The sequence below is a fragment of the Rhipicephalus microplus genome, unplaced genomic scaffold (genome assembly GCF_043290135.1).
Source record: "Rhipicephalus microplus isolate Deutch F79 unplaced genomic scaffold, USDA_Rmic scaffold_28, whole genome shotgun sequence".
Taxonomy (NCBI): Eukaryota; Metazoa; Arthropoda; class Arachnida; order Ixodida; family Ixodidae; genus Rhipicephalus; species Rhipicephalus microplus.
In genome coordinates, this window is record NW_027464601.1 from 5,087,899 (window position 1) to 5,101,997 (window position 14,099).

The 14,099-nt window shown below is 46.8% G+C and overlaps 1 long non-coding RNA gene across 1 annotated transcript; it reads right to left on the reverse strand.

The window, feature by feature from the left end:
• Nucleotides 1-1,008: 1,008 nt before the first annotated feature.
• On the reverse strand, nt 1,009-10,461 carry LOC142786701 (uncharacterized). The gene is made up of 2 exons (XR_012889123.1): nt 10,312-10,461; nt 1,009-1,553 (listed from the first exon to the last, which is right to left on the reverse strand). It is a non-coding gene; the product is annotated as an uncharacterized LOC142786701 (long non-coding RNA).
• Between the last annotated feature and the right edge of the window lie 3,638 nt (nt 10,462-14,099).

Below are 14,099 nucleotides of genomic sequence, written 5' to 3' on the forward strand. Positions count from 1 at the left end.
GGTGAGACGATCGCTGTCCCATACTAAGGGACCACGCCAGAGCGTATACTTTCGTTGCAAAAGTATGCTCGATCGATCTGGCGAAGTGTGCCATTTATTTACATGACTGATTCGCGGTGGACAATTTCTCAAGTCTGTTCGTGAAGAATGCAAACAAAAAGTGACACTTTTGGACCACACTACAACGTTAAAAATTTTCATCATTCCTTCAAAAAAAAAAAAACACAATACTACCACATCCCGCAGAGTGCTTACACATGTTGCATCTTTAACTAGTACTTTGTTAGCTGGTAGTTTGACTGCGCATCTTTAAAGTGGTAACGTTTGGCCTAAACTACGGGAAGAATTAATGAAAGAATATTCACCCAAGATAACAACGGCGCATTAAGTGAATACTGAGTAACGCTTTTCATGTGTTACGATTTTCACAATAAGTTTACATGAGTGCTTTTGCTTTGGCGGTGCGCAACTTGGGCGTCGGTCGCCGTAGCCGTTGAGGCTCCGCTCGAGGAGCTCATTTACCAGCAGCGGCAGAGAATGCACTTACAGCAGTTATGGCGCTCATTTTTCAGATAGCACCGACTCAGACATCTTTTTGTTTTTCCTGTAGTTACAACGTTTACATAGAGAAGTGTCCGCTTTCGTGGAGCAGTAGCTATGGCGTTCGGCTGCAAAACCAAAGGTCGCCGGTTTGAGCCCGGCCGTGATGGACACATTTCAATGAAGGCGAAATGGTAGAAGCCCGTGTGCTGTGCGATGTCGATGCAAGCTAAATAATTATGCCACCTCCCACCAAAGAGAACCATGTGGAGATGCGAAGCAGTGAGTGCAAACGCTTAAACTGGTGGTGGCGTCGACGCTGGCCCTCTTTGCGCCGTGGCGCAGAGGAGCAAGCTGGGGAAGCGCAAGCACGCAGTAATGAACTGGTGTTTTCTACTGGAACATGCCATTTGCTGCTAATGGGCAATGAGAGACAGAAGACTCCGATTTGACACAAGAGACCCGCGGTCCGCTTTTAGTTAACGCACACAGTGCGATTTTTTATTGTTCAACAACGCACTGGAGAAATCTCAAATAAGCACAGCCTTGGAGGTCAAGATCCAGTGTATACATATATGGAGTCGAAGTGCGGCGCGAGGGGCTAGTTTTTTAGGAGCGAAGCTCCTTAACGTTGTGGGCCGAGCGTTCCGTCGTAATCGCATCTAGCCACTTCTCGTTAGTTCTTGAACCGACCTAGAGGGCGGTACTTGTAGATATAACTAAATGCATGTATGCTTAAAATGCAAACGGCATTATAGCAGAAGGGGTTACTTGTAGTATGATAAGTGACTAAAATCAAAGCATATCTATGGAGTGAAAGATGACGAGTGGGGTGAAACGTCCGTCATTACGTCTGTGCTTCCGGCTGTCAGTTGATTCCTGAATATGTCCATCTGTGCGTCCACGCATTCGTGCATCCGTCCTTGCGTCCATCCGTGTGTCTATTCGTTCATCCTCTCGTGCGTTTCTGCATCCGTCTATGCATTCGTTCATGCGTCCATCTGTTCATCCGTCTGTCAAACAAACATAGAAAAATTGGCAGAACCCAAGTACAGTGGCAATCGATGATATGCGAAGCACGAATAAGAAATGTTAATATGTCCCTCTAAAATATGCACAACGTTGCGAGGTGCAGTTATAAGATGCCGTACAGAACTTCCGTGTCATGATTATCATGTTTGGATGTGTCGTTTACTTTCGTCATCTATTCACGTCACATGATAGCTTATGTCACAAGATACCATATGTTGTCATGCTCTTACGTGACACGCGTGTCAGAATTATCATGTTTGCCGCAGTCATATATTGTGTCATCCCTTGAAGTCACGTAACACCAAATTTAGTATATATACAGCTAGCGATACGGCCTTGAGCGCATCATCAGTTTGGCATGTATACATGTTGTTACATGGTACGCATGTCGTGAATATCATGTTTGGATGTGTGATTTACCTATGTCGTTCGTTCGCGTCGCGTAATACCAAGTTTGGTGCATGTGGAGCTAGCGAAACAGCTGCGAGCGCATTATGAGCGTAGCTTGTAGTCACGTTCTTACATGACACGCATCTCATGTTTATCATGTTTGCACCACTAACATACCTTCATTATACATTCAAGTACTGTACTACCAAATTTGGCATAAGTGATGCTAGCGGAACGGTCGCGAGCGCATCATGAGCGTGGCATAAAGCCATGTTGTTATTTGAAATGCATGCCATAATTTCTATGTTAGGGTCTGTCGCTTGTGTTTCCCATGCAATCGTCTCATACCATACCAGTTTTGCAACATGCCATGTGAAGAAAACCACCGCAAGAACTGCCGGACAATGAATTGTAAATCATAATATTCATGTCGAACATGTCCTGATGACCGCGTTATGACTAATCAGAAACGTTCTTCAAACAGCCATGTTATGCCATAGCAAGTTTTGTATCGATACCAATATCGAAACGGCCAGGACAGCTAAAAGTCGTAGGCGGCTAGATAGATAGATAGATAGATAGATAGATAAATAGATAGATAGATAGATAGATAGATAGATAGATAGATAGATAGATAGATAGATAGATAGATAGATAGATAGATAGATAGATAGATAGATAGATAGATAGATAGATAGATTCAAAGTCGCCGAAGTTTGCTGAAGAATGCTTCGCATTTAAAATAATTGGAAGTTCCCATGTCACTGGGAATTGACGTTATGCAAAGCGTGCGGAGGGAAGGTGACCGTGTTTCAATTTTTTAATTGCATGAAACGTCATAAAATGACGCTAAATATATGTATAAATGTTGCCCGCACAGATATATGTTGAAGAGTTGCAGAAGTTCATATAATACGTTGTTTTCACTTGCGCAACGATGTCCACTGGAATATGCGTTTTAGCAACAACATAAGCTGATATAAAACGCTGATGCTTGCGAAGATGCTGGGCCGGGACTCTGTTACATAAATCAACTTAAACGCATGACATCTAACCTCATTCCACATTAACCCGACATGACGGCTGTATCAAAGGAGTAAATGTGTAGTGTTTAAAAATTTGTGGGCAGCACTGCAACCCCTATTCAAGTTTCACGAAGATTAGCGTCTGTTTGAAAAGTAGTTCCGAGACCTGGCGTATAGCTCTGTGGTAGAATGCTCGACTGCCACGCAGAATGCTTGGGTACGATTCCTGCTGGGAGCCTGAAATTTATTATTTGCATTCGTCGGGGGATCGACACCGCCTAGTTCAAGATTTTTCTTAATACCAACAATCATTCTGAGTATTCGTGAGTATGTGCCATTGTCTGGCGGGAAGTTTTTGACGACGCACGCACCGGGACATGACATTATTCATATTCTGACCAGCGCCAAGCCATTGTCAAGGCATCTCGTCAAGCCATGTTACCCTTCCATGCTAATTTTGGTTCACGCCAATTTAAGGGGGTGACCAGGAGAGCATCCAAACGTAAGCGGCTAGATAAATAGATAGATACGCTCAAAGTAGCTGACGTTTGCTAAGAAATGCTTCGCATTTAAAAATTCGTACAACGTTATGAAGCGGAAGTATATTATGCATACTTGACCTCCATGTCATGATTAACAAACTCTGATGTGTCATTTGCATTGATCATCTATACATGTCACCTGATACCGAATTTGGCATATGCTGAGTCAGCGAAACGGCCGCGAGCGCGCTATAAGCGTAGCAAGTAGTCATGTCACGATTGTCATGTTTGAACTTGTCATTTACATTCGCCGTTCATTCACGCCACGTAATACCGAATTTGGTATATGTGGAGCTAGCAAAATCGCGCTGAGGGTGGTATGAGCGTGGTATGTTGTCATGAGCGTGGTATGTTGTCATGTTCTTAAATGGCACGCGTGTCATGATTATCACGCTTGCATCAGTCATAAGCCTTTGTCATGCATTCACGTCACGTATTTTGTATATGTGGAACTTGCGAAACGGCCTCGGGCGCATCATGAAGGGCCCAATATACTCCGACGTAACGTTGACACGCGCGCATGCTCCGAACAGCGAGGCTACGCTACCAAAACACGCGCACTTTATAGCCTGACGCCAGGCGCGACCAGTTTCCGTCGGCGCGGCCCGGTGGCAACTGGCGCGCTATGCAACATGCTGCACTTCGCGCCGATGACGTTATCCAGACAGCTCTGCGTCTGCCTCTCTTTCTGAAAAAGGGGCGCCGGTCGCACTCAAACGCTCATGCATCAAAGCAACGCAGCGCGGCACGCGCGTGGGAGTATATTGCCACGTTCTATTTCCCAAGTTTTGTTAACGTCCTAAAACACTACACAATCCTCAGCGCAAACCACGCCTGCAGTTTTCGAGAAGCTTCCGGACTGTAGTAGATCATTTCGATAAGATCATGCCCACTCTGCGAACTGTACAGATTATTCTGGAACCTACGCCACCGCCAGCGATAACGCTAGAACATTCGATGGCAAGAGTACAAATGTCGACGCGCTTTGCCGCTTGTGAGTAGTTGATTGATGGCCGACGCTCCGTTCGCCGCTATCAGTCCAAGGCTGCTACTGTAATCGGACTTTCCGTTTACCGCGCACAGGTTCGCCCAAATAAACAGTTAAATTCCAACGCAAAGTCTCCTTTCTTCGGCCACGTCACGACCCCGTGACATCTGGTGGAGGTGCTGCTTCTTTGATGCTCCGGACGCCCCCTTCAAGCCGCGACCCCAGCCCAAGCAGCAAAGAAGACACGGACGCTAACCCTGAACAGCGAACAAGCCGCCGGCAGAGGGGACTACAACCAGAGTACGGGCCCCTTCCTGAAGCAGCCAGGCAGACGCGGATCCAGACATCAACTACTGCAACCATGACCGCGCCCGTGCAGCCTGCACCACTCCTGCTCCAGTAACCCAAAGAGCCGCCAACTTTCCGTGGTTCGCCACTGGAAGACCCGGAAAGCTGGATCGGAAGGTTCGACCGCGTCACCGCCTTCAATGACTGGACAGACGATGACAAGCTCCGGCATGTGTATTTCGCCTGAAATGATGCTGCTCGGACCTGGTTCGAGAATCAAGAGCGAAGCCTTACAACGTGGGACGTCTTTCGCGCCAGGTTCCTCACCACTTTCGCAAGTGTGGTGCGCAAGGAGAAGGCCGCAGCTCTTCTCAAAACCCGCATGCAGATGCCAAAGGAAAACATGGCGCTATTCACGGAAGATATGATTAAACTTTTCCGCCGCACTGACTCCGACATGTCCAAGGAGAAGAAGGTCCGTTTGCTCATGCGAGGAGTAAAGCAGGAACTCTTCGCCGGGCTGATCAGAAACCCGCCAAAGATGATCGCCGAATTCATTTCAGAAGCATCTACGATAGAGAAGACGCTCGAGATGCGCACGCGGCAATTCAACTGTAGCTGCTCGTCTACAAGCTACGCCGGCATTCAAGCGCTTGGAACCACTGACTTGCGTGAGACGATCCGAGCGATCGTGCAAGAAGAGCTGCAAAAATTACTTCCTTCAGCGCATCCTCACGTGGAATCCATCGCGGACGTCATACGCCAGGAGATCCAGCAATCGCAGCGCGTTCCTCAGCCTCAAGAGCCTCTGCTGCAAGCCATGAGCTATGCTGCTGCAGCCCACCGCCACGCCCTCCTCCACGCCCACGCCATAACACTGCTCCATCGCACTTCCGTCACCAGAAGGAACTGCGATGGAGCAGTGCGATTGACCAGTATTGGAGCAGTGTTGTGCGATGGAGCAGTGGAGCAGGCAGATCAGCGCCTGGCGTGGCACAGCCGATGTGACAAGGTGAGATGAACGCCGGTGCGCACGCGCGCCGAGTCATGTCGCAGTGTACTGACGCCTTGAGTGTGGCATGAAGTCATGTTTTTACTTGACACGCATCTCATGATTATCATATTTGCATCAGTCGCTTACCTTCGTCATCTATTGACGTCCTATAGTACCAAAATCGGTATAGGTGAAGCTAGCGAAACTGCCGCGAGCGCATCATGAGCAAGGCATGTAGTCATGTTATTACTTGATACGCGTGTGATGATTCCCACGTTAGTGTGTTTCTCTCTTGTGTTTATCATACAGTGATGCCATACTATACGAGTTTCGCAACATGTCTTTTAACAAAACCACCGCAAGAGCAGCAAGACCGTGAAATATAAATCATGACATTGTTGACAAACATATCATGATTATTATGTTATGACTAGTCAATATGCTCGTCGTACACTCATGTTATGAAATACTAAGTTTGGTATTGATCCCACTATCTAAACGGCCAGGAGAGCTAAAAGTGGTGAGCGGATAGATAGATAGATAGATAGATAGATAGATAGATAGATAGATAGATAGATAGATAGATAGATAGATAGATAGATAGATAGATAGATAGATAGATAGATAGATAGATAGATAGATAGATACGCTCACATTCGCTGAAGTTCGCGAAAAAATGCTTCACATTTCAATTGAACAAACATGGCCTATGGATAATTCACGGTTTGCTGATAATTAGTATGATACGCGCAAGGTGGTGGCGGCTCGCGCTCGATGACGGAACTCCTATGTGTGAGGGCGTGAGAAAATAGAAAGGACGTCACACGAAGACGTTGGCTATCACGAGTCGGTATGTGGCGCCTTACGCTAGGTGGTGCGGTGAAGTAAAATCAAAGTCGTTTTGGTGCGCTCGCGCGTTCACAAGGTTGGTGGATAGACAAGGTTGCAGAGCAACGTGCGCTCAAGGCGGCGGCGGCTCGCACTCGAAGACCGAACCATGATGTGCGAGCGCGCGAGGGAAAAGTGTGCCGTGAAGCTACGCGGGGGCGCCGACCACATCCCGGCCTGCGGGAACGGGAAGCCGAAGCAATGCGGCAGCAGCGTGTGGACCCAGCTTCATGCTACTCTTCATCATTTGTCACGTGTCCAGTTCACGAAGGTCTTGGGAAGAACGTTATGGCAGATCGTGTAGCTCGAGGCTTCACCAACCGTGCGACGGAAGGCACAAACGTTGAACCCTTTTGTTGTACACGTGACATCCTTCTCCAACAAAAGGAGCAATGAAGAGAGTGGGGCATTCCTCATAAAGACGTGGATAGCCAACAAAGCAGGGATTGGAGACGCATACAAACCAATAGCTTTCCAAATTCGTGCCATCTAAGTCGAATATATTCCACATATTTTAAAGAAACATGTTCATGGAGCTCAGAAACACGGACACTCTGCCACGTAACACTGAAGTGCACCAAAAGGCTCACAAAAATTGACAGTTCATACGGTACTAACCATTCACACTTGTTGCACAGACATGCAGTCGGAGGCATGGCTCGCGGACAAAGCGATGCAGAACCAAATAGCTTTGCTTGACCAGGCCCAGCGGGCCACTCGTGCAAGCGGAGCCTTTTATTGAGGGCCCGACCACAACTGCCTTTATTAACTTTTTTTCTGAATGAAGTTTCTTCCTCCTCCTCTCCATCATTCACCACGTGGACATGCTGTCATTTTTTCTTTTTGTCAAGAAACTCGGTAGCAGACAGTGTCTCCGTCGGCTTTGCGAAGTGAGAGAGAGAGAGGAGGAGCGTAGGGGAGGAGGGAGAGCATATACGCAAGTGGAATCAAGATGTAAATGCATTGGGGAGAATGCCAATTTGTAGTGCACAGCACATATAGGGGCGCCACTGAAAACCACCTAGCGGCAGCCGTTTGACCCGCCGGTGGGCCGCGTAGCAGACACCTCCTTTCACTTCAAGCATGACGAAAGTGCATGTGTGAGATTCGCCGCTTGTGCGCGTCCCAGACAATTTCTTTTGAGGCGATAGTGCGCGCAAAGGAGCCACACTTCATAATAGTGAACATGTGTCCGACGTGTCAGCTGTGTGGGACGACAATGTCACCATACGCTCCAAGTGTTTGCCACAGACAAGCGTCAACAAGCTTCCCTACGAAGTGGAGCTTATCGTAAGTATAGCGCTTTTTTATAACGTCTTGATAACTAATGCATGCATGCGTGGACGCATAAACCAATGTTTTTTCTCAACAAAGCAGCTTCGTTTTCTTGCCATGTGTTTATATAGTAGATTAGGAGAAAGCGCTGTCGCACCGGTGCATGGATTTCAAGGGTTCGGCCACGCGAAGGGTCAGCATTGGTAACTCTTTGAAACCAGCACAATAAACTTGGGGAAAAATTTCTCGGCAGCTTGCATTAGTTGCGCGGGACTGAGTCACTGCGGAGCTTGCGGTCGCCTAGCTTTCCATAGCAGCTTGGCTACATATTCTGGGTGTGCTCAGATAACAACGTCAGTGCATATCCATCGACCCCCTGAAATTTCACCGAAAAGATATATTTTGTTGTCTTGTCGAGTACATTTCGCTCTTCGACAGCTATTTGTTCCGGAAAAAAATTCCTTAGTACGAGATGCATCCGGAGGATCTACGACAATCTGTTTGAAGCAGTTAACAGAGTTCTGGCACAAAATGTTTCTCTGATGGATGAGGCTTATTCTGGTTTGCACGTTCGGGAGGAGTGGCGTCTAGCCGCGCTAGACACACTAGTGCCAACGCACGCGCAGACTGCTCAATCAACGCATGGTTTGCGCATTCGGGAGGAGCAGCGTATAGCCGCGCCAGACACACAGGTGCCGGTGCGCGCGCAGCTATTTGCCTTCGCTGTGCAGTCACCGTCTGACACTGCGCTGGCGCCGCTTGATAGCGCCTCTAAGTGGTGTTTGCAGGTGGGTAACATCTGGGAGAGGAATAGCGCAAACGCTGCTCAATGGCACAATAGAGCCGAGAAGCTTACCTCATCGCATCCCGAAGTAGTTGTCTGGCATTTAGTGGTTCAGCGTACGAAGCATGAAAAGAAGAAGGCGAATAATTCTAGACAATCTGGAAAGTTGAAAAATAATCAGCGGACCTTTGCTAACGCTACGTATATCCTGGCATAGCTGAGCAAAGCCACTGAAGTTTTTTTAGTGATTTGCGTAAAATTTATCAATAATTGGCTATTCAAAACCAACTGTTCCTGTTTTTTTGTGAATCAATCGATCCACAGATAATAATCACGACCTATAAATAATGATGATGAAAATTATTGCTTCATGCTCGCTCATGATTGTGCTTACTCAATTTACGTCAATTTGGCTACATTTAAGTGCGAAGCATTTCTTAGCCCACTTCAGCGACTTTGAGCTTATCTGTCTATCTAACTAGCCACCTATGACTTTTAGCTCTCCTGGCCGTTCCGATAATGGTATCAATACCGAAATTCGTAAGGCATCATCATCATCATCATCATCATCATCATCAGCCTGGCTACGTCCACTGCAGGACAAAGGCCTCTCCCATGTTCCGCCAGTTAACCCGGTCCTGTGCTTGCTGCTGCCAATTTATACCCGCAAACTTCTTAATCTCATCTGCCCACCTAACCTTCTGTCTCCCCCTAACCCACTTCCCTTCTCTGGGAATCCAGTCAGTTACCCTTAATGACCAGCGGTTATCCTGTCTACGCGCTACATGCCCTGCCCATGTCCATTTCTTCATCTTGATTTCAGCTATGATATCCTTAACCCCCGTTTGTTCCCTAATTCGCTCTGCTCTCTTCTTGTCTCTTAAGGTTACACCTACCATTTTTCTTTCCATTGCTCGCTGCGTCGTCCTCAATCGTGACATATGAAAATCGTGACATGTATGTCATGATTCACGTTTCATAGTCCTGTAGCTCTTGTGGTAGTTTTATTCACAAGGCATGTTGCGAAACTTGTATGGTATGACATGACTGCATCCCGAACACAAGCGACCGACCCTAACGTGAAAGTCATGACAAGCGTGTTATGCAACAATATGACTACATGCCACTCTCATGATGCGGTCGCGGCCGGTTTTTTAGCTTCAGTTACACCAAATTTGGTTTTACGACACGTGAATGAGTGAAGAAGGTATGATGCCGGTGCAAACATGACAAACATCGTATGCGCGTCATGTAACAACAAGACTGCAAGCTACGCTCATGATGCGCTCGCAGCCGTTTTGCTAGCTTCACATTAAGCAAACTCGGTATTACGTGACGCGAACGGATGACATAGGTAAATGACATATCCGAACATGATAATCACGACATGCGTGTCATTTAACAGCATGATTACATGCCACACTTATGATGCGCTAACAGCTGTTTCGCTAGCCTCACATATGCCGAATTTGGTATTACGTGACGCCAATGAATGACGGAGGCATGTGACTGGTGCAAACATGATAATCATGAGATGCGTGTCATGTGAGAATATGACTACGTACCACAGACAAGGTTCCATTAAATTTGAACGTGACACGGTGCACGTGCTCGCCGGCGTTCATTTCGTCGCGTCACGCCGGCGTTGCCACTCCAGGCGCCGCTCCTGCCATATGCTTGCAGGCACACGCCGCGCTGCGTTGCTCTGACGCATGCGCAATTCTGCACGTCAGGCGTCTCTCCGTCACGAAAAGAAAGAGACGAAGTGTTGTCTGGGTATTTCATCGGCGCGTATTACAGCATATCACATTTCACGCCGGTTGCCGTCGGGTCGCTCCGACAGACGCTAGTCACGCGGGTCGCGTTTGGCTTCATACTATAGAGTGCTCGCGTTTTTGCTAACGTAGCGTCGCTGTGACCAGCATGCGCGCGCGTCAACGCTACATTGGAGTATATTGAGCCCCTCATGATGCGCTCACGGCCGTTTTGCTAGCTCCGCTTAATCCAAATTTGGTGTTACGTGACGTCAATGGATGACAAAATATATGGCTGGTGCAAACATGATAATCCTTACACGTGTGTCACGTAAGAACATGACAACATACCACGGCCATAGCGTGTTCGCGGCTGTTTTGCTAGCTCCACATATACTTAACTTGGTATCACGTGACGTGAACAGATGACGAAGGTAAACGACACATCCAAGAATGATAATCATGACACGAAGGCCATGTACTGCATCGTTTACCTCTACCTCGTAATGTTGTGCTGATTTTAAAATGAAATATCAACATTTCTCATTCGAGCTTCGCATATTATCGATTCCCGCTGTGTGTGAGATCTGCCAATATTTTGTGCTTCATAACTCGTACGTCACAAAAATAATGCAACGTGTTTTTACAGGTTAATTTAGAACACGTGCTTGGCAGTTATTCTGAAAAGTTTAAAAAAACGAAGACGGTTTTTTTAAATTACGTTCGAAGTATTGCATTTTTACTCACTTCTCCAACTTTGAGCATTTTAGTTAAGGTTTCAAGTCACTCTCATCAATTTCGTTCAAAAACTTTGTTAACCTAACATATTGTAATGTTTTCAAAACTTTTGGGAAATTTGAGCAGTATTGAACTTTGTCCGACTTTGCGCTTTTTTTTCTTAAAATACCAGCATAAAAACTGCGAAGCAATATTGTTTTGTACGCAGAAGCTCTTATTATGTGGAGACAATTTGTCAGACCTATAGCTACAATAGTATTTTTAGCATCTCATCTAAGTTCCATTTCCGCGAAATTTCCGCGACACTTTTCCGCGACACTTTTCATTTTTTTTAACGAAGGTGAATTTTTTTCGCAACAAAAGTGGTTTTGTGGTCTTGGCGACTCGGACAACAAAATGTATTTTTTTGATGCGCAATTACAAGATGTCGTCGGTCATGCAACGACGTTCTTATCTGAACACACTTGCTAGGTTTTCGCAAGCTATTTTCGCAAAACTTTCTGCAATGTGCTAAAAGCACGTTTGCACTAAGAAACAAGCAAGAGTTGTTTAACACAGTTATCACACATTTACTTTTGCCTACCAGTACCTAACGACACGTGCACTCGCGTACACACTCGCGGGAACACTGCTCGCTGGGGCCCACCCGCGTTTCCCAGCCGTGGCGGCAGATGGCATCGTCGGCACTTTGCGCATCGCCTATAGAAGAGTGGGCCAGGGAAGCGAGCGTTGAGTAGCAAACGCTACCCACGTCGGCATGACCAGGCGAGAAAGGGGGGAAGCATAGGAGAGTATGGTAAGGGAGCACGCCTAAGCAATGAGTGCGTAAACGCCATCAGAATGGTTGCCTAGAATCGAGGGAGGGGGAGCGGGCGTAGGCTGGCACACGCTGCCTGCGTCGGCGCAGCGAGCAGAGAGAGAGCGAGAGAACATAGAAGAGGAAAGAGAGGGGGAGGAGACGGGAATCTGCAATAAGGTTGGCCACACCGCACACCTGATTGAGCTCGACAATAAGACACTTCGTATTTAATAGCACCAGATGGCCAAATTTCTAGACCCTTTCACTATGGCGTCTCACATAGCCATATCTTTGTTTTCGGACGTAAAATCAAATATATGGGAAATTACAATAACAAGAAAATGGTGTGTCTAGCGTGACTGGGGACACGATGTGGTGCTGCGAATTTCAATTTAATCACCGATAAAGGAGGTTGGCGCGGCAACCTCTCTAAGCGGGAGACAACAAAACGCCGCGTGGCGGCGCGTTCTTCAAGAGCCCGCGCGCACCGCCTCTGCACCATAAGGTGACTTGATGCACGCTTAAAACAGAGGGCATCTCTCCGGCACAACTTAATTATTTCATGCCCCGCCATTGATGGAATTAAGCAGCAATATTTAATTTACACGGATTGGGCCAAATTTCATAAATTGCACGAAGGGAGACCTCCTTCCGACCCAGGCCCAACGTTGATCAATGAGTGAGCCAGGTTCGGCAGGACGTGAAATGCGCTACTACAAAAACATGCACTAGTTTTCCCGTAGAAACAGTGAACAGTACACCAGTTCTTCTACTAGAGCCCTAACACTCACTTTTTAAGAGGTGGAAGAGACAGCGTCTCAATTCTAGGATTCAAAACTGCATGTTACATCAACAGAAACAATAAAGAGCAATGCAGGTTTCTTTCGAAAGAACAATAGGATGCGGTCTGCAATTCTGTAGATGGTCTATTGAGTAGTGGCTCTAACTGGAACTTAAGCGCTTACTTCATCAAACGAATACCTATTCCAAAACAAAGCATGTATAACTAGAAAAATACTCAAAGCTGGACAAGAAACTTCTGAGGAGCAATATATACGTAGCTTGGCCAGCAAATACCTCCCAGTCAAAGCAGGTCATCCTGCCATGCATTCTGACTGCCAAAGTCAAGACAACCACTTCCTTGATGCGGAGTTCGGAATAGAGGAAATTCGTCTGGCCCTACATGGCCTATTGTGGCCGAACCGGTCTGCAAGCGTGCAATGGGCACCCCCCCTCTCCCCACCAAAAAAAAAGCGTAGCGCAGGCTACACGAGAATTGGTGGAATACCGAATTGGTGGAATATCCCACGGAGATGAAACTACTGAGACTTGGAAGAACGCTGCAATCATTTCATCATGAAAGACCGCTGTAATAGTCCTCATCCCCAACCCAAGGAAAAATGCCTAGCATGGACAACCTGAGAAGCCTTTCACCTATATCTTGCGTGGGCAGCATTACTGAGCCTGCAGGTATAAACTGACTTTATGGTTTCGGAGAATATTTACACTTGCCCCTGTGCTATGATTGGATTTAAAGCAGGTCTGTCTGCACAGAATGCTATGAAGCTGATTAAACATCAGGTTACAGATCAGCAACTCCAGTGACACACGAGCCCTTATAGACCTCTATCTCGAGAAAAATTTGGATAACATACTTTGCTTGCGTATTTGAGCTCTAAAACCTGTCCTTTGTCACTGACCATACAGCCACTCTCAAGGTTGCTTAACTTGTATCACAACCGCTGGGCCACGGGAAAAACGTACACCACAGGCTGCCGTTATCTCGCCTTCGCTATTCAAGATTTTCATGAATAGTCTACGCAAAAAGCTTTTTAAAATTGACGGCATCAGACATACCATGTATGCTGATGACATCACTATATGGTGTACCACAGGTAGCGATGGTGTGGTGGAGAGTGTTCTTAAAGAAGCCATAGATGTTATTGAAACGAATTTCGAGCCATCGGGCTTCAAATGCTCTCTATTGAAATTGGAGCTTCCATTTTTATCAACGCAATAAATGTGGTCCACGGGCTAAGGGCTGCGTACCCCTCAAGAATAG